Source organism: Oryctolagus cuniculus, chromosome 9 (assembly GCF_964237555.1).
Source record: "Oryctolagus cuniculus chromosome 9, mOryCun1.1, whole genome shotgun sequence".
Classification (NCBI taxonomy): Eukaryota; Metazoa; Chordata; class Mammalia; order Lagomorpha; family Leporidae; genus Oryctolagus; species Oryctolagus cuniculus.
In genome coordinates this window covers 110,371,325-110,394,022 of record NC_091440.1, presented here as the reverse complement: position 1 = coordinate 110,394,022, position 22,698 = coordinate 110,371,325, and the positions used below count along the sequence as shown (strand labels likewise).

Here is a 22,698-nt window from a genome sequence, read left to right as displayed (position 1 = left end):
ACCCAGGCCCAACTGCTGGAGATGTCTCCCGAGGCAGACTGCCTTAGATTTCAGCAACTCAGATCCACCTTCCATGTACCTCTCCCCTCTGCCACCCCAGCCCTGGGCCCTAAGTAACAGGCTCAAAAGACCCAGGTCTTAATTGTTCTGTGCGGGATTATCTCCAAAACACTACTGAAAAAAACAGGTAAATGAGAAAGCTGCCCTAGGAGTTCTTTAACAGCACAAAAGAAATGATCTTGTCAACAACATCCCTCACTAACTAAACGAATTGGCCAACAACACTTGACTCATGTTTTGACACCTACCCTAAAAGTAAGGCAAGTCCCCTCAAAGGCTAATGAGTGAGAAACCAGTGCACCCAAGCTTAGCAAATACAAAGCTTTTGATGGGAGCCTTCTCACCTACTTTGGAAGTAGGTGGTGTTTGAGGACACCTGAATCTATATGGAGATAAAAAGCAAACTGAGATTCAGAGGCAAATGCATAAGCAAACTTCCTAGGGCCCTCTGTGCTTCTCTCATTGTAAAAATGGGTGAAAATGGTCTGCATCCTTTGAAGAAAGGTTTCTCAACTCAAAATACCTTACGGTGGTTGTAGTTTTCACTAAAAAGTGGTCAGCAAACACCGTGAAGTGGCACCTGGTATGTCTCTTCTTACCAAACCAGCTCATAAAGTGGTAACTGTTCTGTCCTTTTTGTTTCAGGAGACACTGAGGAGCAGAGAAGTAAAGAGATGTGTCTAGAGTCATTCTGAATACAGCTGGAGCCCTATTCTGTTGTGGTTTTTAAGTTCTGCTTTTTTATTTTCATTTGAAAGGCGGAGAGAAACACAAAGACAGAGAGATTTTCTTCCATCTGCTGATCATTTTCCAAATGCCCACAACAGCCAGAGCTGGGCCAGGTCCAAGCCAGGAGTGCAGAACTCCATACAAGATTCCCATACATGTGGCAGGGACCCAGCTCTGCAACCATCAAACAGCCACCTCCCAGTGCGTGCATTACTAGGAAGCTGGAATCAGGAACAGAGCTGGGATTCAAAGCCAGGGACTCCAATATAGGATGTGAGTGTTCCAAGAGGTGTCTTAACTGCTATGCCAAACACTCACCCTGTTTGGTTTTTAATGAAACAATTATTAAAGATATTGGAGTATCATTTTTCAACAAATGGCTAGTCATTGATGGCCAGAAATATGTAATCCCCATAAGGTCTTCCAGTCTGGCAGAGAGTGAAAGGGAATAAGGCAGGATTGAGTGTCACACTGAAGCCATGGACCTTGTTATTGAGATTATTTATAAGAATAATAGGACAACCTCAAAACGCAGGCTGAGAGTCAGCAAAGCCTGAATTTGAGCCCTTGCTCAGTTGCCTGCTGTGACCTTGAATAACAATCCAAGCTCAGTTTCCTGGTTGATAAAGCTACTTCTCGGAATTTTCGTCAGGATTAAAAGAATAATGTAGATAAGCGGTTTTGCGCACACCAATGCTCCATAGATGTTGACTATGTTATTATTTATTTAACTGGAGAGAGAAAGAAAGAGAGAGAACATCTGCTTATCCAACTGCATTCTTTGGTTTGGTTTTTGTGCAGACTGTAGCAAAGCACAACCCAGGAACTTCAGGGAGACAGAATTTAAAAACGAATTGTTATCATTTTTGATATTTCTTCTCATTTGAAACAGGAGATAATCCATATGCCACTGTGAAAACTGAGCTGTAGCAAAAATACAGAAGTTTGCAACAAGTAATCCAGGTAACAGCCTAATGTAAGTCATTTGCCTTCTGGTGTAAATTTTCCAAGTTGGGGGTGGGGGGTGGGTCAGGACAAATGAGATGTAATTGTGAACAAGAATTTTTCAAGTAATACTGGGTACATCTGCAATTCTTTGTGCAAAGGGGGAAGGGCTGAAGGCCACTGCCTCAAGAGACCTTGAATTGGTAGCTAGGACAAGGTTTCTAGTAACCTGTCCAAGCCAGGCTTGCAAAGAACTTTAGAACTGCCAGCCCACGTTTAAGGAAACAAAGCGAATGGGATAGTAAGTCTGCAGGCTAGTTCAGAGGAGAGCTCTCCTGGAAGCTAAGGTTTCCCCTTAGGACAACATAGAACAGGAAGGTAGAATTCCAAAACAGAGGCAGATGGTTCCTCGTGGCTGCAGCAAGGTAGATATCCATAGACCATGGGATCTGAGAAGTACACTCATGAAGAAACAGTGAGAGTTAAAGCACTCAAGTTTGTAACATCCAAGCATAACTACATCATCATATTTTTATAACCTACATAAATAATAATTAAATTTCTTCTCATCTAAAAGGTATGGCATTACCTGCCCAGCTGCAAAATGAAAAGTTCACTATGCAAGCCAGTCACTCCTGAATGTGATTACATGAACCTTAGAGTAATTTAATAACTTAGATTTTTTTTCCTCCTTTAGAAACTTTCATTGTTGGAAATTATCTTTCCTTGGCAAGTTACTCCAAGGTATATTTTTAATGTTATTTACAGTTGCTATCCAGTAAAGGATACATTTCAAATGTATCTTGATTAGACAATCACAGGTAACAAAAGTTCCTTTCCTTGGAAATGCCCGCAGGAGCTCAGAAAATAGAATGGCTTCACTTTACTGTAACACTGATCCACCTTTCCTGTTCCAGCTTTCCCCTGCTTTTTAAGGCACAAAGAGCGCCCATCATCTCAATCTCCTTAGCTTTCAGGCCAGTTGACAATAGTAGAATGCAAATTACTCAATAACTACAAATTTAAAGAACCGCTGCACAATGGAGTTTAGCCGAGGTGTCCTGGGAAAAAAAACAAAATCAGTGACCCTGTGCAAGATGTGTCATCTCCTCATTCAGTCTTCCCTCACTCTCTGTCCCCACCTGCCAAGCCAACACTATCTCTTAGAACCCCTTCCCAACAGCCCCCTCCCGGAATCTGTCCTTGCAGAGCCACCAATTGTACAGAATCAGCCCCTCGCTCAAAAATCCTCAAGGACTTCAGTATCAGTTAAGATTTGCATTTGGCAGCTAGAAACAGAGCCCAGAAATAATAGTGGCTCCAACAAGATAAACGTTTATTTTTCTTTTCTGTAAAGGAATTCGGGAGATAAGCGGTACAGAGCTGGCATCGCCTATAGTTGCTGTATCTTTCTGCTGCACAATGCACCTTCTATCCTCAGCAACAAAGAATGCATCTCAAGTTACATCCATCTTATCCACCTTGTAGGCAGCTGGAAGGGGACAGACAGGCAGGTGTCAAACTTCTTTTCAAATGCCTTGGGGCCTAACACAGCCCAATCTACTTCATAAGAGCTCCTTCAATCATTTCAGGTACAAGATGAATTAATTCTGTAGCAGTACCCAAATAAGACAATTTCTCACTCGCAAAACTTCGGTTAATGTCAGCATCTTAGAAGCTACAGCATATCATGTGAAACTGTTAACACTCTGCTCTAAAACGTCTACACAACTGACTTGCCACAGTGCCTGAAATTCCCAGAGTGAGAGAGATGTGTTCTGTAAGAGTAAAAGGCAGGGGCCGGCGCTGTGGTATAGCCGGTAAAAGCCACAGCCTGCAGTGCCAGCATCCCATCTGGGTGCAGGTTCAAGTTCCAGCTGTTCCACTTCTGATCCAGCTCTCCTTGCACCCATGTGGGAAACCTGGAAGATGCTCCTGGCTCCTGGCTTGGGATCGGCACAGCTCTGGCCATTGCGGTCATCTGGGGAGTGAACAGCAGATGGAAAACCTTTCTCTCTCTCTCTCTCTCTCCTCTCTCTACTCTCTCTTTCTCTCACTACCTCTGCCTCTCTGTAACTCTGCCTTTAAAATAAATAAATCTTAAAAAAAAAAAAAAATAGAGTAAAGGCTGCTGGACTGATACTGTGGTGTAGCGGGTTAGGCTGCCATCTGCAGCACCAGTATCCCATATGGGAGCAGGTTCAATTCCCTGCTGCTCCACTTCCAACCCAGCTCCCTGCTAATGTTCCTGGGAAAACAGCGGAGTTTGGCCCAAGTGCTTGGGCCCTGCACCCATGTGGAAATCTCCTGGCTCCTGGCTTTAGTCTGCCCCAGCTCCGGCCATTGCAGCTATCTGGGGAGTGAACCAGTGGATGGAGTATCTCTTTTTGTCTCTCCCTCTCTCTGTAACTCTTCTTTTCACATAAAACAAATATTTTTTTTTTATTTTTTTTTATTTTTGACAGGCAGAGTGGACAGTGAGAGAGAGAGACAGAGAGAAAGGTCTTCCTTTGCCGTTGGTTCACCCTCCAATGGCCGCCGCTGCAGCCGGCGCACCGCGCTGATCCGATGGCAGGAGCCAGGATCCAGGTGCTTTTCCTGGTCTCCCATGGGGTGCAGGGCCCAAGCACCTGGGCCATCCTCCACTGCACTCCCTGGCCATAGCAGAGAGCTGGCCTGGAAGAGGGGCAACCGGGACAGAATCCGGCGCCCCGACCGGGACTAGAACCCGGTGTGCCGGCGCCGCAAGGTGGAGGATTAGCCTATTGAGCCACGGCGCCGGCTCCACATAAAACAAATATTTTAAAAATACAAAATAAAAGAGTAAAAGGCTGTATCTCCAGGAAAAGGCACTGTATTTTGCTGTGGAAGAGAGAAGAGTTACAATAAGTACAAGGGTCCTTCTGAAAGATTCTCAAAGATGGAATTAAAAGATGAGTTCTAGAGGTTGGTGCAGTGGCTCAGCGGGTTAAAGCCCTGGCCTGAAGCGCCGGCATCCCATATGGGCGCCAGTTCTAGTCCTGGCTGCTCCTCTTCCGATCCAGCTCTCTACTGTAGCCTGGGATAGCAGTAGAAGATGGCTCAAGTCCTTGGGCACCTGTACCCACGTGGGAGACCAGGAAGAAGCTCCTGGCTCCTGGCTTCGGATCGGCACAGCTCTGGCCATTGCGGCCATCCAGGGAGTGAACCAGTGGATGGAAGACCTCTCTCTCTGTCTCTACCTCTCTTTGTAACTCTTTCAAATAAATACAATAAATCTTAAAAAAAAAAAAGAGTTCTATTGTGGTGTGAAAAAAAGGTTGAAATTCATTCATAGTTTTTTCATAAAATGCATTTTCTGTCAACTTTTAGAAGACACCACATAGGTATGGGTTCCAAAGTTTTTGCATCAAAATAAATTTGTCCTTTTAAAAATTGTTTTATTAATTTAAAACATAGAGAGATCTTCTATCTACTGGTTGACATCTCAAATGCCCCCAAGAGCCAGGGCTAGGAACACTGAAGCCAGGAGCCAAGAACTCCATCCAGGTCTCCCACACAGATGTGGAGGGGACTCAGCTACTTGAGCCACTCCTGCTGCCTTCCAGGTTGCGAATTAGCAGGAAGCTGGAATCAGAAACGAAGCCAGAATTTGAACCAAGGGACTCCAATGGTGATGCAGGCTTCCCCAGCAGCATGTTAACCCCTGCACCAACCTTTTAGTTCCATTTTCCACAAACTTGTTTACATATCCTCATATAAGGCAACTTTTGACATACACACAAAAAATAGTTAATACTATCGAGTAACACAGAAATACCAAGATTAATAACCACTTCAGAGAAAGATAAAGGGTTTATAGACAGTTTTTGGAAGATTTTTGAGTCTAGCCCTTTGTTAATACCCTAAGAAGGCCCAAACAGAAAAAGGAAGTTTAGCAAGATAGGAAAAGCTACCCATGGCTGGTTGAAATAGCAGCACAGATAGGCCTGGCTGTGGAGGGATGGAGGCCTTGGACATGAACATGACTGACATACAGCAAGAGGAGCAGAAAGTACAAGTGAAAGAAATCCCTCTCCTACACAGCGCAGTCCAAGAACAGTGACAGTGTGAGGCCCATATGGGCGCCAGTACAAGTCTTGGCTCCTCCACTTCCAATCCAGCTCCCTACTAATGCGCCTGGAAAAGCAGCAGAAGAGGGTTCAAGTGCTGGGCCCCTATACCTATGTAGGAGACCACCCAGATGGAGTTCTAGATTCCTGGCTTCCGTCTGGCCCATCCCCAGTCATTGCACCCATTGGGGAGTGAAACAGTGGATGGAAGATCTCTCTCCACCCCCCCTCCCCTCCCTCTGCCTTCCTCCCTCCCTCTCTATAACTCTGCCTTTCAAATATATAAATAAATCTGAAAAAAAAAAAAAAAAAGATGTGGGAGTTCTGGCTTCCTGTCCTTTCTCAGTCACTCCCTAGGCCGGTGACCTTGGACAACTGTCAGCCTCTGGGCCCAGTTTTCTCAAAACAGAGGTTCGGACATTAACAGCACCAAGACAGTCACTACTTGATACAAACAGCTGGTGCTTTGGATCCAACATGGGAAGACAGAAAATGAGTACCACAAATAAAATAAATCTAAAAAAAAAAAAAAAAAAAAAAAAAGGCCGGCGCTGTGGCTCACCTGGTTAATCCTCCACCTGCGGTGCTGGCATCCCATATGGGTGCTGGGTTCTAGTCCAGGTTGCTCCTCTTCCAGTCCAGCTCTCTGCTGTGGCCCGGGAGGGCAGTGGAGGATGGCCCAGGTGCTTGGGCGCCTGTACCTGTGTGGGAGACCAGGAAGAAGCACCTGACTCCTGGCTTCAGATCGACGTAGCTCCAGCCGTAGCGGCCATTTGGGGGGTGAACCAACGAAAAGAAGATCTTTCTCTCTGTCTCTCTCACTAACTCTGTCAAAAAAAAGAGTGCCACTGTGGGGCAGGGGAGAAGACCAAATAGTCTACAATAAAAATATAATTATAAAATCGCACACATGCACACACACAGCTGTTACCTTAGGCAAGCCTTGTTCTAAGTTTTTCACGAATACTAATTCCCCGCCCCCCAGGGAAAGGTGTTTTTTAAGATTGTGAAGAAAGGAGAAACAAGGGGGTAGAATGAAGGTGTGTAGGGTGCCTGGTCCAGGGCTGGCACATGCAGGCACGTAGTAGGCACTCATTATCACTGCTGTTGTGGCAAAGGAATGGTCTCCAGGACACAGAGTGCTTTCCCTTCCTAAATCAGGGCTTCCTTCTCCCTCTCCGCTATTGTGCACCCACGTTCCCACGGCTGAACAAACCCATCCGCGGCATCCCTAGAGACCAGAGCTCTTCTCAGGTGATCGCAGCCACCCCGGGCCCCAGCCTGGATGTGCCGCTGAGGGTGTGCCACAGATAAGCCCTTAGGTCCCCCTTCTCACTTTCTCTCAGCGGCACTCTCTTTGGAGTGAAGAGTGGTTTTATTTTGCTTTGCTGGAGGGGGGATGGAGGAGAGGTGAACGGCAGGAAAGGGAAAAGGAAAGAAAGAAGATAAGATAGATGGGGGAGTTATTTCAGGTCTGGGTTTTGAGATTTAGAGCTATTACTTTCAAGAAATATGAAGGCCTAACACTTTTCCCAAGGATTCAAACAGGCAGTGGGTATTTGGCATAGCAGGCACTTCTTGGGAGCACAAAGCAGGGTGCCTGGGTGTGAGTCCCAACTCTGCAGCCCATGTGGAAGACCTAGACTTCTGGCTTTGATCTGACCCTGCCCCAAGATACCTCTCTTACCTCTCTCTGTCTCTCAAGATACCTTTCTTACCTCTGTCTCTCTTGCTGTCCCGCTCTCTCACTCTCACTTTCACTCTCACTCTCTGTCCCTCCCTAACTCTGCCTTTCAAATAAATCTTTAAAGAAAAAAAAAAAAAAAAAAAAAAACAAAGATTGAACAGCAACTACTGTGCGTGGGCTGGGAATTATAGGTCTCTTAGATTAGCTCCAAAGAAGCCTGAATTAATAGCTAAAGACATAAACAATTGCTAAGAACTATAAAAGCTTGAGAGGCAGTTCACGCACCGGGTCCAGCATCTAGTCCCGCCGCCAGCCAACTCTAGGTCATTATACCAAGCCAGCCAGCAGAGGTCTCTCTTTTACTAATCTTCAATCTTCAAAACACCAACGAACACCCCTCCTGATTATTTGCTCCCATTATCCCTCTTTTGAAGTCTCCTTGCAAAGCCAAATAAATAACGAAACATTTGGCCACAGTACCTGAGAACACTTAAACCGGTTACTCGGGGAAAATGAAAGGAAACAGCACAGCGCTATGTCAAGGCTGTGATTCAGGATCCGCCTCTGAGTTTCCCTCTGCTTAGATCTTCACAGCGATTTCACAGACTCTCAAACGGCACAAGCCACCGACCCATCGTGACCATGAAAAGGAAGCTCCAGCTAAAACCAGTAGCTGGGTGGAGGAGGGGTGGTGGCGTCCACTGCTTCAGACCTGGGATTCGGCAGACTGACAGCAGGCATCGCTCTTGTTCGCACGTCCTCCTTCAAAGACACGACACAGAAGCGACTGTCTGACCTAGTGGCTACCCCGCCAGTCAGGATACCCACGTCCCAAATTAGAGAATGCCTGGGTGCAGACCCTGGGAAGAAGCAACAATGGTTCAAGTAACTGGGTTTCTGCCACCCGCGTGAGAGACCTGGATTAGGTTCCTGGCTCCTAACGCTGGTCCAAGAATTTGGGGAGTGAATCAGCAGGTCAGAGTTTTCTGTCTCTCCTCTCTCACCTCCCCTCTCCCCATCCCTCAGCTTTAAATAAATATTTAAAAAAAAAAAAAACTTGAATTGTACCACTTGGGGTCAACATCTGTCCTCATGGTTCAAGCACTTCACATTCCATCCTCCTCACCTAATGCAGAGAGTAAGTTTCTTTAAAATTTGTATTGTATGCGTTTCACAGTGTCATAGCAACATAATGTACGTCAAAGTGGAAGACATTTTCATGCAAAACTTCTGAAATCCATGCATAGCTTTTCCAGAATGTGCATGTTCCACACACTTTCTGAAGACCCCTCTTTACATGAATTTTAAGAGGTTTTTTGTGCTCAAATAAGTTATCGTTTAATTCTGTTTTCCACAAACTATTTTTTTTTTTTTTTGACAGGCAGAGTGGACAGTGAGAGAGAGAGAGACAGAGAGAAAGGTCTTCCTTTTGCCGTTGGTTCACCCTCCAATGGCCGCCACGGCTGGCGCGCTGCGGCCGGCGCACCGCGCTGATCCAAAGGCAGGAGCCAGGTGCCCCTCCTGGTCTCCCATGCGGCTGCAGGGCCCAAGCACTTGGGCCATCCTCCACTGCACTCCCTGGCCACAGCAGAGAGCTGGCCTGGAAGAGGGGCAACCGGGACAGAATCCGGCGCCCTGACCAGGACTAGAACCCGGTGTGCCAGCGCCACAAGGCGGAAGATTAGCCTAGTGAGCCACAGCGCCAGCCCACAAACTATTTTAAAGTTTACTTCTTTTTTATTTGTTTGAAAAGCAGCGAGGGATGGGGGAGAGAGGAGGAGAGAATCTTCCATCTGCTGGCTCACTCCACAAATGCCCACAACTGCTGGGGCTGGGCCGGGCCAAAGCCAAGAGCCAGGACCTCCACCCAGGTATCTCAAGTGGGTGGCAGGAACCTACATCACTTGAGCCACCGCTGCTGCACATTAGCAGCTGGCTCAGAAACGGAGACGGAACACCACCCCAGGCCCTCCCATGTGCAATGTGGGTGTCCGAAGTGGCAGCTTAACTGACTGCCACACGACACCTGTCACTTCCACAAACTTTATGAAGTGCCCTGTATAAAAATGAAAGCCTGAACTTTCCTTCCCACAGCCTATTGAAATGATCCTTCCACAAGAATGAGGCTTTTAACTAGAATTAGTTAAAGTGAAGAAGGAACCGAATTTAATTGGTGGTGATCAAGTTATTCTCTTAAATGATCCAATGGCTTCCCATTGCTCTTAGAGTAAAGCCCAGAATTCCTTACTGTGGCTTATAAAGTCCATCACCCCAACCACAGCACACATTCCTTCTGCTGCTGTTGGTTCACTGTATTCCAGGAACAAACACTTTTTTTTTCTTTTCATTTTGAAATCAGAGAAACAGATTTTCCATCTGCTGATTCACTGTCCACAACAGCCAAGACTGGACCAGGCCAGGCCCAGGAGCCAGGAACGCAATCCAGGTCTCCTGTGTGAGTGGAAGAAACTCAACTCCTTGAGCCATCACCTGCTGTTTCCCAGGCGCACACTAGCAGGAAGCTGGACTCAGAAGGGGAGCCATGACAGGAACCCAGGCACTGCAATAAGGGCTGCAGTCGTCCCAAGCAGTGCCTTGCCCACTGTGCTAATTGCCCATCCACCCAACACCCCCAAGCACTTTCTTTCAAATTCTTCCCTGGCTTGCTACCTTGGACCAGCTCTGCCCAGAACACTCTCCTTCCCCTTTCCAGCTACTTAACTTCTGCTCAGCCTCCAGTCCCCAGCTTGAAGTGCGTTTGCTTGGGAGAGATTTCTTCACCCTCACCCCCAGGTTAGACTTCCTGTTTCCCCCTCTCCCGGCATCCTGCAAGCAGCTACCGGAACACGAAGGAAGGCATCACTGCCGGGCTGATGGATTCTTACAGGCCCTTTGCTTTTTGGTGAGCAAAAGCTGACCTGGGGACAGAGCTTGGGTTTCAGGCCCTGCTCACTCCCCAGCTGTGCAACTCTGTGTGGGGCTCAAGGTGCCAGAGCCTGAAGCCAAGCTCTGAGGTCCTTTCACAGCACCTGTCCTTCAGCACTGTTGTCTGAATTCCAACAGCTCTGCCTCCTCCAACAGACTGTGGCTCCACCATTTGTCCTGTTGAGGACAACAGCCTGGCCCTTAGGGCTCCCTGAGTGTGCGTGCAAACAACGAAGCAGTGTTTGGCACCACTAAGCAAACATTCAGTTACACAGTCACATGCTGTTTTCTAGTAAGATAATAAACGTTCTCGGTTCATCCGACACGACCGTAGTAGTATCGTCTTCCTCTGACTTCAGTGAGTATGTGGTTTGTGGCCAAAAATTAGGAATCTAGTCCCTTGGAAAATCACTCGATCCTCAGGGGTGGAATGCACAATCTTGATGAGGTAGCAGGAATCGCCGTGTCGGAAGCCATAAGAAACCTGTACCTCATCCTGTGGAACCTCCTCCACTCCACAGGAAATTAAGAATAGGAATTTTCTTATTTGTAAATGGAAAGACCGGATGAAGTGGTACCCTACACCCAATAGCCTGAGCTTCTAAGATTTGTTTCAAGTTCCCCCTTGAAACTAACTTGAAATTGAAAATGACCACCCCAGCCTTGTGTCCCAAGTAACCAAGTTAGGGCAGGGAGTTGGCTTGCTGAATTCCCACACTGCTTCCCTGCATGTGCCAAGGACAAAGAGGAGAGAATGTGAGTTTTGGGTAGTTACCAGTGAAAGACGGGAAAGCTTCGATTTTCCATGGTTGGTTAAGATATCCCTGGGTTAAGTCGGGTGATACTTATACCTCACTTATGTGTCCTGGATGCCTAACTATATACATAAGCACACACACACACACACTCCTCATAACTCATCTGTGGATTTAATGGTTCTAAAAATGGCCTTGCACCATGCTGAGAAGAGACGTCTTAGACGTTGGGACTGGCACTGTGGCATAGCAGGTAAAGCTGCCACCTGCAGTGTCGGCATCCCATGTGGGTGCTGGTTCAAGTCTGGCTCAGATCCAGCTCTCTGTTATGGTCTGGGAAAGCAATGGAAGATGGCCCAAGTGCTTGGGCCCTGCACCTGAGTAGGAGACCCAGAAGAAGCTCCTGGCTTCGGATTGGCCCAGCTCCAGCTGTTGCAGCCATTTGAGAAGTGAACCAGCAAATGGAAGACCTCTCTTCTCTCTCTCTCTCTCTCTCTCTCTCTCTCTCTCTCTCTCTCTCTGCCTCTCTGTAACTCTGCCTTTCAAATAAGTAAATCTTAAAAAAAAAAAAAAAAAAAAAAAAAAAACACGTTAAAGGTGAAGAGAAAATTCTGGCTCTGATTACAGATTTGTTAAAATCCACAGCAGGAGTAGGCATTTGGCCTAGCGATTAAGACAGCAATTAGGACGCCTGCACCCTACATCAGAGGGCCTGGGTTCAACTCCCGGCTCCACTCCTGATTCCAGCTTCCTGCAGACTCTGAGGCAGCAGGAGATGGTTTAAGGAGTTTATCCCCACCACCTGTGTGAGAGGCCCGGATGGAGTTCCCAGCTCCTGGCTTCAGGCTGGCCTAGTGCTGGCCGTTACAGGCATTTCGGGAGGGAACCAGGAGGTGGGAGCTCTGTCTGTCTCCCCTTCTGTCTCTCTTTCTCTCTGCCTCTGGAGTAAATCTTTTAAAAATCAATTGTAAAAAATGCAATCAATACATAAATGTTTGAGAGAAAGTGTCTTTGCAATCAGAAATAGGAAACTTTAACATGAAAGATAACCTTCCAGGAAAATATTATGTGTATGGGCATATTTTTATTTTTCACAAAAAATATTTTTTATTTTAGGCTTATTTTATTATATGTTTTTATATTATTTTTATATTTCATTTTTCACAAAAATGCTTTCACACCATAAATATTGTCTGTGTTTGCTTTTCACCTTAAAATCTTACAGTTAATTTTTCCTATTAATTAATTTTTCCTATTAATGCTTAGGGTGTTTTAATGGCTGCAATCTGTGTAGTTCCTGAATATTATAAAGAGTTCAATAAAATTATTCATTCTAGAATCCTCTGTCTGAGGGGCTTTTATTTGGTTGTTTGCTTCCTTTAAAAGCTAATGTGTAACGTTATAATGATTATTCTGATAACAAAGCTTTGGTCATGAATCTGATTATTTCCCAAAAGTAAATTTGTAGACAGGAATTGTGCAATCATAGACTACACATTTTAAACCCCAGTATATAAAATACAAAATGCTTGTGTGTGTGTGCAGGTGTGTGTGCAGGTGTTGGAGGAATTTAACATTTTTTCCAAATATTTAACCATACTCTAACACCATTCATTGCATAGTATAGTCTCTACTGATTAGACTTTTCACACTTACCATGTAAGGTAATAATTACATTAAAAGGCAATAGAGGAATGGCTGGTGCAGTGTTTAAAATGCCACTTGAGACACCTGTAACCCATATGGCAGTGCCTGCGTTTGTGCCCTGGCTCCCCTTCCAATCCAGCTTCCTGCTAATGCACACCCTGGGAGGTGGCAGGTGATAAGTTCAGGTAGAGGAATCCCCACCACCTATGTAGGAGACCTGGATAGAGTTCCTAGCTCTGAGCTTTGGCCTGGCCTAGCCCTGGCTGACGTGGGGCATTTGGGGAGTGAATCATTGGATGCATGATCTCATTTTTTCCCCGCTCCTTTCAAGTAAATAGAAATACATAAATAAAAATTAAGAAAAAGAAATAATAATGGTTATCCATGTGTTTTGTGATGCTCACTGTACTTCCATTTAACTAAACTTACAGCTTCTCTATATAGTTTATATCCCAATAGTCTCAAACTACAATTGAGCATATTTTGTATTTTAAGGGCCTTTATTATTTTTCATTTTCTGAAGACCGTGTTCATAGCCTTTGCTTATTTTTTCTGTTGACTTGCTAGCTTTTTAAACTGATTTGTGTAAGCTCTTTCTTTATTAGGAAAATTAAGCATTTGATGGATGGGATGCAAACGCCTTTCTCAGTTTGCCACTGTCTCTGTAAGCAGGTCTGTCACAAATACATCTATACCAGGTCTTTTCAGAAATCATCAAAAACAGCCCTTAACTCAACAAATGCCTTATTTTTAATTTTTTTAAAATTGTGATGAAATATATATAACATTAAATTTATGATTTTAACTGTGGGGTTTTTGCAGTGTATTAATTCTGTTTATGAAACGTCATTTTAAAACATTGATTTTCTTAAGGATAATAGCAGTGGTAATTAAAAATGATGAAACAGGTGGGTATTTGGCCCAGCAGTTGGGACACTGGTGTCCCCCATCAGCTGGCCTGGGTTCCAGTTCCATTCCTGGACAGTAGCGGTAGCTCAAGTGATTGGGTTCCTATCACCCACATGAGGGACCTGGATTCAGTTTGGAGTTCCCAGTTCCCCACAGTTGGGGTCATTGCAGGCATTTAGGGAGTGAATGAGCAGAGGGAATTTCTCTTTCTCTGCATCTCTAAAATAAATAAATTTATGGAATTAAAAAAAAAAAAAAACAAGATTTCATGTGAATGTCATTTGAAAGTCTTATTTTAAAAAATATATATATATATATACATTTGGAGAAAAACTGCATCTGCACTGAACATACACAGACTTTTTTTCTTGTCATTATTTCCTAAACAGTACAGTGTAACAACTACTTACAAAGCCTTTACTTTGTATGAGGCACTATCCAGAGATGCTTTCAAGTATACAGGAGGATGCCTGTAGATTATACCCAAATACCATGACAATTTATAGAAGGCACTTGAGCACCCGAGGGTTCTGTCATCTGAGGGGCCCTGAACTCAATCCCCCGCAGACACCAAGGCACAACTGTGTGGGTTGTGGTCACTGTGAAAGGCCAATTAAGACCCGGATGCAGTGCTGACTTTACCAGCATGACACTGAAATCAGAAGGATACAGAGATCAGCAAGGCCTCTGTGCAAGGGTGACATGCAAATTCCTGAAGCACTCCATATTTTCACTTCTAATACAGTTCTTGATAAAATGCTATAATGCAATGTTACTTTTGTTCATAGCTGCTAATTTTTCTGCCAAAAGCATTCTAGCTTTTACCATATTTTAAAAGCTTTTTAAAAATCTGTTTAGCAAAGTTTTTTATCAGGTAATTTTAGTCAGTTTCTTGCTTTGTTCTACCTAATGGTCTGTTTAACTAGATGCACCAAGATAGAGCTATTAAAATTAAACCTAAAGTTAAGTTATAGACTTAAAAGCATTATTGTGTTAAGCATTAAACTTGGAAATTAAGATGTACAGAACAGGTTTTTCTTTAAAAAGCTTACAGCATGATTTTCCTGCTAAATGTTAAGTTAAATTTACTTGTACTTAGAACTCTTTATAATGTTAAAATTACAAAAAAAGAGAATTGGATGTTTCCATTAATTGCATTGTTTATTTATTTATTTATAAACATATAATGGTTATTATTTATTGTATACCAGATGACATGCTAAGCACTGCACATGCATTAATAACTCTACAAGAGCTATAAACATGCTTATTCCACTTTTTAAAATTTTAATTAATTTATTTTTATTTGGAAAGTGGGGAGACAGAAACATATCTCCTCCATTGGTTCACTCCCCAAACGCCTGCAGTAGCCAAGGCTGGGGCAGGACAAAGCCAGGAGCTCTGAACCCAAACAGGAAAATTACGCATTTATCATATGGTTTGCAAACATTTTTCCTAGTTTGCCATTGTCTTTGCACATGGGTGTGCAAGTTATTCATTTATTGCCACAATAAATTTATACTAGGTCCTTTCAGAAATCATTAGAAATGATACTAACAAATGCTTTACTTAAAAAAAAAAAAACTTTCTTTTATTGTGGTAAAATATGGTAGGTGGTAGGGACCCAACTACTTGAGCCATCACCTGCTGCCTCCCAGGGTCTGCATTAGCAGAAAGCTGGAATCAGGAGTAGAGCCGGGACTGGAACCAGGGTCTCCCATATAGAATGCAGGAATCTCAACTGATATCTCCACTGCTAGGCCAAATGCTTGCCCAAGTTCCTCTTTTTTATAAACAAAGAAGTAAACACTTCAAATAAAAGGTGAAATAGTGTGCAAAAGGCAGTAGTTAAATAACTGGAACACAAACTTGAGCAATCTGATTCCAGAGCCTGAAGTTAATCACTAAGCCAGGGGCAGGTGTTGTGTTGCAGCTGGTTAAGCCGCCACTGGCAACACCAGTATCCCATGTGAGCAGCATTGGAGTCCCAGCTGCTCCACTTCTGATCCAGCACCCTGCTGAGGCACCTGGGAAAGCAACAGGTGATGGGCTGAGCTCCTGTCACCATGTGGGACACCCAGATGGAGTTCCAGGCTCAGCCCTGAGTGTTGTGGCCACTTGGGGAATGAACCAGCAGAAGGAAGATGTCCCTCTCCCTCTCCCTCTCCCTCTCTTTTTTTCCTTGTAATTCTGCCTTTCAAATAAAGAGTAAATCTTTTTAAAAAAGAAAAAAAAAAAAACACTATGCCACGGTCTGACACAAGATGAGACCCAGGGCACCAAGTGAGGTTCTTTTAGATAGAACTTGGACAAACTGTAAACACTGTCAATCACTGTGTATTTATTTAGTTTTAAATTGTGGTTAAAAGGGCCAGCACTGTGGCATAGTGGGTAAAGCCACTGCCTGCAGTGCCAGCTCGAGTTCCAGCTGCTAAACTTCTGATCCAGCTCTCTGCTGTGGCCTGGGAAGGCAGTAGAAGATGGCTCAAATGCTTGGGCCCCTGCACCCATGTGGGAGACCCGGAAGAAGCTCCTGGCTTCGGATCGGCCTAGCTCTAGCCATTGCAGCTATTTGGGGAATGAACCAACAGATGGAAGATCTCTCTTGTCTCTGCCTCTGCCTTTCAAATAAATAATTCTTTTTTAAAAATTGTGGCTACAGACACAAAAATTTACCTTTTAAATATTTATTTATTTGAAACACATTTATAGGGAGAAAGGGGGGGAGAGAGAGAGAATCTTCCATCTATTGTTCATTCCCCAGATGACTGCAACAGCCGAGGCTGGGCCAGATAGAAGCCAGGAGCCAGGAGCTCCATCCAGGTGCAGGGGCACAAGCACTTGAGCGATCTTCTGCTGCTTTCCCAGGAGCATTAGCAGGGAGCTGGATGAGAAGTAGAGAAGCCAGGACTTGAACCAGCGCCCAGGTGGGATGTTAGCATCCCAGGCGACGGCTTAACATGCTATGCCACAATGTCTGCAAAATTTACCATTCTGAGCATGTTTAAATGCCCAGCTCGATGGCACGAAGAGCTTTCACACTACCGTGCAGCTATTGCCACCGTGTCATTTTCTTTTGACTTTGCTTATAGCAGGTTTGGCCATGCAGAACACTTTCAACTCATCACATTTATCAACATACTACATCTTATGAAATGAGTATTTTGTATTATACCTAGAAAGACCTTCCGCACTCTGAGATTTTGTTTTTCAAATCTTCTGATGTTTCTCTGGTGTCTACAGTTTCATTTTTATCTACTTCACTGTCTTTAAGTCTTTAGGAATGTACTCTGGTGTAGTATGCAAGATAAAGCAGCCGCTTTATTATTGTTTTTAATTCCAACAGGAATTATATCTTAAAATTCTTTATAAGTTTATTTGAAAGGCAAAGAGGGAGGGAAATGGGGTGGGGAGAGAAATGTTCCCATATACTTGTTCACTCCGCAAATGTCCACAATAGTGAAAAACCAGTCCAAGTTGCCCACCTGCTGCCTTCCAGGATCTACTTCTGCAGGAAGCTGAAATTGGGAAGGGAGCCAGGACACATACCCAGGTACTCCAATATGAACACCGGCATCTTAACCCAGGGCCTACCTGCCCCGGGAATTATGGTTAGAACAAGACAAATTTATTTTAAGTATATATGGGTGGAAAAAGCAAAGCAGAAAAAGCCAAGGAAAATTCTGAAAAGAAAAGCAAAGGGACCCCCTGGGGTATGGAAGACTAGTCCTACCAACAATTACAACAAACCCTGAATGCACAGTGTTTAAAATAATAGGGTCCTGAGTGCAAGCTTGGTAGAACATCAAAACGAAATGGGATGACCAGACCCCACTTTGGGGCAGGCCAACTGGCCAAGCAGTTATGACGTGCACATCCGACACCAGCATGCCTAGGTTCAATGACTGGCTCCAGCTTCTGACTCTAGCTCCCTGATAATGCACACCCCGGGAGGCGGCAGTAATGGCTCAAGTAACAGGGTCCCCGCCACTCACGTGGGAAACCCTGATATAGTTCTGGACTCCTGGCTTTAGCCTGAACCAGCCCCAGCTATTGTGCCCATTTGGGGTGCGAACCAGAGGATGGGAAGACCTGTGTCTTTCCTATCCCTGTCACTCTGCCTTTCAAATAAATAAGTTAAAAAAAAAAGAAACTGAAAAGAAAAAAAAAAACAAAGTTCATGGAAAACAAAATTAAAAGATAAGTTTATTTTGAAGCAAAATAATTTAAATCCATGTATATGAGAGACCTTCAAAAAGTTCATGGGAAACGCATAGTATGAAAAGGTTTTTCAAATTAAAAAAAAAAAATCTTGCTCCACAGCAGGCTTTTCATTTCATTCTGCCCATATTTTTTGAAATGCCCACATATGGTAATACAGCCTATTCTTCTGAGGCCACACACCTGCGTAGCATGTTCCTGTGTTGAATGCTGTGGGAGACTGTGACACACAATGGTGTTTGTGTCTCTAAACATAGAAAACGTACAGGAAAAATATGGCATAAAAGATGACAAATGCTGCACCTGGAGGGACACTTCCCATGAATGGAGCTTGCGGGACTGGAAGCTGCTCTGGGTGAGAGGTGGGGAAACAGGGAGGCCCAGCACACTCCTGTTATAAACACTGTGCACTCAGGCTAAGCTAAATTCATCTAAAAATACATTTTTTCTTTCTTCAACTTTAACCTAAATTTACCAATTGCTTCTTTACCTTTTTGGTCTTTTTAAACATTCTGACTCTTTTGTAATAACTCTTAGCTTAAAACACAAACCTAGTAGCTTTACAAAAATTCTCTATATATCAAGTTTTTTTATTTTTAATTTTCTTTTACTTTTTTTTTTTTTTTTTTGGTCAAACACTGAGAGAAAAACACACAACAGCCTAGACCTACACAGGGTCAGGATCATCGTCTTCCATCTTCACAGCTTGTCCTGCTTGGCGGTCTTTGGGGCTACAATGAGCAGGGAGCTGTCCTCTCCGATGAGAACAATGCCTTCATCCACAGTGTGTGCTGAAGGAGCTGCCTGAGGCTAACCTATGTGTGTGTGTATATATATATATACACATGGAGTAAACTCTAATTATGTGTGTGTGTGTGTGTGTGTATGGGGTGGGTGCTTGGCCTGGAGGCTGTCTACATCTCCCATCAGAATGCCTAGGACAGACACCCAGCTCCTGACTCCTGCTTTCTGCTAATGCTGATCCTGGGCTCAAATGATGGGATTCCTGTCATTAACAGAGGAGACCTGGACTAAGTTCCAGTTCCTAGCTTTGGCCTCCTCTTGCACATTTGAAGAGTAAACAACAGATGAGAGTTCTTTCTTGTGTGACTCCACCTCTCAAACAAATTTTAAAAAATTTAAATAATATGACAAATATAAGCTAGTAACTAGTCACTTATTATCAAGTATTATGTACTGGACCAACTTGCATGTGCTGTACATCTGGCAGTGCTGTAGATCTGTTTTTAACAGTCTCACCACAAACACGTGGGTAAAGCCCTGAGCCACACTATAACAACAGAAATTTTTCAGTTCCATTAAAATCTATGGAACCACTGTCCTATATGTGGTATCACTGACAATGTCGACCAAAATGTCACTGTGTGGTACTTGGCTGTATCTACACCACATTCCCATGATTTGGGCTCAGATCCAACATGATGTGTTCAAGATTAGACGCTGGCAGAACTGTATTTAACGATTCCTGAGGCTGAGTTTGGGCAGTGAGATGACAGCTGGAAGTTACCCTCTATGGGTCACCATGTTTCAGGAAGAGGCCTCAAGTCACCACAGGTGCTGGCTGACAACAGCAGTTTCCAACAGAGACAACTTGAGCCACATCTGAAAGTTAAACTGTCTAGTAACTATACTAAGAACAGTAAAAAGGAACAAATAAAATTCATTTTAATAACATTTTATTTAACCCAATGTATCAAAAACATGTTAACATGTAATAAATATAAAAATCGCTACCGAGCTATTTAACATTCTTAATTCATGCTATTCTGGAAAACCTGGTGTGCCTGTCACAAACAGCACAGCTCAGTGTGGACCTGCCACACTCAGGTGCCCGGTTACCACACTTGGCCACTGGCTATGGACAGCATAACTCTGAAGGATGTTAAAAACCAAGGAAAATGGTTTGCCTTAGCAGAAATTCAGAACTTCCAAGGTCGGAAAGACAGCATCTCAATGATCTAGAACAGACTTTGAAAGTCATCAGTCCAAACACTCATTTGATACTGGAATCTTTTTTTTGCAGTGTTGCTATGGAGGGGCCAGCAGACCTGTGCTTGACTCACACTTGGAAGGTTGGTGGGCAGCTCACCGCTTCCTGAGGCCAGCCAGTGCTTAACTCCAAACAGTCCTCTTCCTAGGGAGGCACACGTGTTTCCTTAGTGTCCACCCCCGTTAGGTGGGTCCACGGAGGTCCAGAGGGGACTACCGGAGCCTAATGACGTGGTGCTGGAGAGAATAAATGAGCACGGGCTTGCTACAGATCCGGGCGGGCTGGTTTATGATAGCTGGTGGTGCTTAGCTGGCTTGGATAATTAAGAGTCCGGTTAGGCTAGGACGGATTGCAGGAGTTCAGTGGAAAACGCCGCGTCTGGGTTAGGAACTGTTGAAGGCTAGGACTGGATACCTAGTTAGAACCCTTGGCAACACTGCAGGCAGAGATGTGTACACAAGTCATTCTGGACACAGAATGACTTGGCGAGTAATTCGAATTCTTAACTTTAAAAGCGTTCATTGGAAACCAGAACTGGGTGATGTCACATCTATTACAACTAACCTTATCCCAAATCTCAGTGAACTTTCTCGAACCCAGAAAGCCAACGCACGTCAAAACTCATTCCCCATCTCGATTTTGTTTGCCTCATTCCAAAACACTCCGGAAATCAAACAGAACGAAAAACGGGGGTTTCTTTCATTCAGGAAAAAAAAAAAATAATAATGACACCGACTGCGTGAATGACGACGTTCTGAGGGGCGCTGCAAAGCACACACTTTTGCTCATTTCCGTTTCTTCGGTTCTGGGTGTTCGCCCTCGAGCCCCCCTCCACCCTCCCGCCCTCGCCGCCTCTACCTGTCCAAGGCTGGGGACGGTGTACCTCTGGCCGGCAGCCGGTGGAAGGGCGCGCCCTGGACGTTCGCGCCCGCCGAGGCTACACCTCGCAGCTCGCGACGCTCCCCGGCCGCCGAGTCCCCGCGCACAGCGCTCGGGGGGCGACCCGGGGAACAGAAGCCCCCGCACGGCCCTGCCTGCCGCCGGCGCACGGGGCCGGGCCCACACAGCCCACCTCGGGTCGCCGAAGGAAGTCCCAAATCACATAAGCTGGGAAACTGTAGTTTTCAGAAGAAAACAAGCTCTCAAAAAAAAAAAAAAAAAAATTCAAACTGCACGCGCCGGCCAATGGAGAAGCAGCGGGAGAGGGGCGGGGGCGGCGCGGCGGCCGGGGTGGGCGGGGCGCGGCGGGCGCGGGGCTGGTACCGCGCGGGATTCTTAGGACGCGGCGGGCGCACGGTTTGGGGCTTTTTTTTTTTTTTTTTAATTCCACCCCCCCACCCCTGCAAAAACAGCTCCAGCGCGAGACTCCGCCTGCAGCTGCAGCCTCCACTCGGATCCACCTTAAATCTTCAGTGGACTCGGCGCCGGGGTCAGTGGGCGCAGCCAATGCCAATCAAGTTTACAACCACCAGCACGGGGTGGGGGGAGTGCGGGGGGGGGGGAAGAGAGGGAAAAAATAATCTTCAAGTTCTCTGCGGCACACACGCACACGCACACGCACACGCACGGGGAGGGAGGGAGAGAAGGGAGGCGGGCAGGCGCTCCCGGGAGGGGCGACGTTTGCAAAGCGCTGGTGCGCGGCTGGGCGGCTGCGGCCCGGGCGCCCCGGGCACTGCGCGCTGGAGACGGCGGCCCGGCCCCGGCCCGAGCGCCATGATGGTGGCCGCGCTGTGCAGCCCGGCCCGGGGCGGGGGCGGCGCCACGGTGATGCAATCCCCGGCCTCGCGCGGCGCTCCCCGCCGTTCCCCCGCGTCCCTTGTGCGGCGCGTCGAGGTTTCGCGCCCAAAGCCCTGGCTGCTTTCTCGATCTCCCCACCACCACCCCTTACCTCGTCCCTGCCCCTCCGTGGGGGCCCCCACGCGGGAGAGGCCGGGCACGCGCGCAGTGGCCGCCCGGGAACAGGAGTTGACGGGCAAAGCAGGCACTTTCGGTTCGACCGCGGCCCGACCCCGCCCTAGCCAGCCCCTGCGCGCGCGAGGTCCCGGAGGTGCCCCCCGAGGTTTCCCAGCGCGTTCGTGGGCGCCTTCCCCGCGCATTCGCTTGCCGGATTTTTTTTTGGGGGGGGGGCCTTTCAGCCTGGAGGAAGGAGGTGCCCATAGGGTGTGGCTCAGGTGAAAGAGATGACAATTAAAAAAAAAAGCAAGCAAAGTATACTTTGGAAAAACAGATCGGAGACTGTAGACGAGCTTAGAAAACACCTCCTAAATCCAAAGCGCTTAGAAGGGCAAGTGTGCAACCCCAACAAGCACGGCGATGAAATGGCGAGGGCGGTGGGCGCTCCCAGGCCTGAAGGGCTGCCTGCCCCGCTGCCCCTCGTTCGCCTAGGAAGCCCCCAGGCCTCCGATCTCGCCCCCAAGCCTACACTTGTCCAGTTCCTCCCGCCCAAGTGCCCGATGCCAGGCAGCTGGGGATACGGCCAGGGAGCTTCGCGAGGCGGGGCGCCGGCCGAGGCGACCCCCGTAGCCGGCGCGGCGCTCGACGCGTCCTGCGCGCGGCTGCGGCCCTCCCCGGCCGCCGGCGAGCCGCGAAGGCTTTCGAAAAGCGCGGGGCTGCGGATCATTGGAGCCCGGGGCAGGGGTGGGCGCGGGAACGGGCTGCTGCCCCGGAGGGTCCGCGCGCTCAGACCCGGTCTACCCGGCGCCCCAGTGCTCCCCCGCT

The 22,698-nt window shown here is 46.3% G+C and overlaps 1 protein-coding gene, 1 long non-coding RNA gene and 1 other non-coding gene across 5 annotated transcripts in view; 2 read left to right on the top strand and 1 right to left on the bottom strand.

Moving 5' to 3' along the window:
• The window catches only part of APOLD1 (apolipoprotein L domain containing 1), a 65,867-nt gene extending 44,733 nt beyond the window's left edge, over positions 1–21,134 (bottom strand). For 2 of the 3 annotated variants that reach the window (XM_051850267.2, XM_051850268.2), the window contains exons 1-2: positions 20,839–21,134; positions 6,388–6,526 (exon numbers count right to left, since the gene is read on the bottom strand). The gene's annotated coding sequence lies outside the window, so the exon portion shown is untranslated. Of the gene's footprint in view, positions 1–6,387; positions 6,527–7,992; positions 8,564–20,838 lie in introns of those variants that run through there. The other variant, XM_070049400.1, reaches the window with a different exon arrangement.
• On the top strand, positions 1,338–4,172 carry LOC138843874 (uncharacterized). Its single transcript, XR_011378997.1, has 2 exons — positions 1,338–1,765; positions 3,092–4,172. It is a non-coding gene; the product is annotated as an uncharacterized lncRNA (long non-coding RNA).
• LOC127492203 (U6 spliceosomal RNA) lies at positions 14,379–14,480 on the top strand. Its single transcript, XR_007921363.2, has one exon. It is a non-coding gene; the product is annotated as a U6 spliceosomal RNA (small nuclear RNA).
• Positions 21,135–22,698: the final 1,564 nt, after the last annotated feature.